Genomic DNA, 1,346 nt, shown 5'->3' with positions numbered 1-1,346 from the left:
GACGTAGTTTGAAGTGAACCTCCTCGCTGGAAACCGCAGCTGTCCCCACGAGCTTTACCGTCTTGCTTGAAGCTACACCCGACGGCACCTACATGCTCGGAGCTATGCCGGCGTCATGGGCTACCGACCTTGGTCTGAGATTTGCACGGCGTCGTATCAGCGGCCTTGCACCAGCATAAGCATCTCCACCTTGGCAAATGGGTCTGTACGATGTCATTTTCGTGGCTTTAACTAGTGCTGCGTGCGGCGTCGTGTCCACGATTTCATCACCTTGTAGTACAGATGTGCGTGTCTTGTCCCCGACTGGGAGACAAGAGCCCAGAAAGAATAGAAATAAATGTTGCCTAAACTGCTACTTCAACTGCTACGTTGGCGGTCAGCATCAAAATGCCGACACCCTTGTCACTCGCCCCCATGCTGATTACCATTCAGCATGGAAACACTCGGCGAATGTTCACTCGCTGTTGTGTCGCGCCTTGATCCAAGGTAACAGTTCCATTGTCATGCACCGCCACGATTGTGAACGGCCCGTTAGCTACATTTCCGGGCTTGTTTCTGCGGTCTTTGGCCGGAATACGAAGCATCCCATGGTCACCGATTTGGTCGTGCCATGTTCTTGCGATCATTCGCTTGGAGAATGGCGTCGAATCGCCGTTTGCACAAATACTTCCAATTGGTTTCACACATTTTCCGTGTGATCAGATCTTGTCCAATGATCACGTGTGCTGGAGTAGTTCCAAGTATCGTGTGGTAGCTTGCTAGAACCTAAAAAGCAGCATACTGAGTTACTTTACGCCAGTCCGCATCAGTTCTGCATCTGATACAATTATTTAGTACCAAATGTACGCGTTCGCATAAAGCATTCGCTTGCGGATTCTTAGCCGATATCGCCTTCGGCCTGATGGCGTAACTGGCCAACATCTCTCTGTACTCACTTGTGTTGAATTCATTCCCTCTGTCGAAAATCACCACTTTTGGACGCAGGTACCGACACAGCCATGTTGCGTCGAAGTTCTCTGCCGTCGTCTTTCTTCGGTTGCCTGGCTCTACGGAGACCTCCAACCAACGAGTAGCATCATCAACTACTGTAAGAGCATACTGACGTTCATTTTCGTAGGGTCCTATCGTGTCGATGTGCACAATGTCGAACGGATCGATTACATGCATGTCCCTCGGGGGCAGCTTGCCGAACGCTTATGGTCCTCCATGCAACTTTCCTTTCTTACATGTGATACACTTCTTGCAATATTCCACTATCGTTTTCTCCATGCCCGACCAATAGAACACAGCACGCATAGCTCCAAGGTGAACTAAATTCAAGTGATACCATTCCACAATTTCCGTAC

The sequence above is a fragment of the Phytophthora parasitica genome (genome assembly GCF_000247585.1).
Source record: "Phytophthora parasitica INRA-310 unplaced genomic scaffold supercont2.12, whole genome shotgun sequence".
NCBI lineage: Eukaryota > Oomycota > Peronosporomycetes > Peronosporales > Peronosporaceae > Phytophthora > Phytophthora nicotianae.
Note: the sequence above shows the minus strand (reverse complement) of the source record.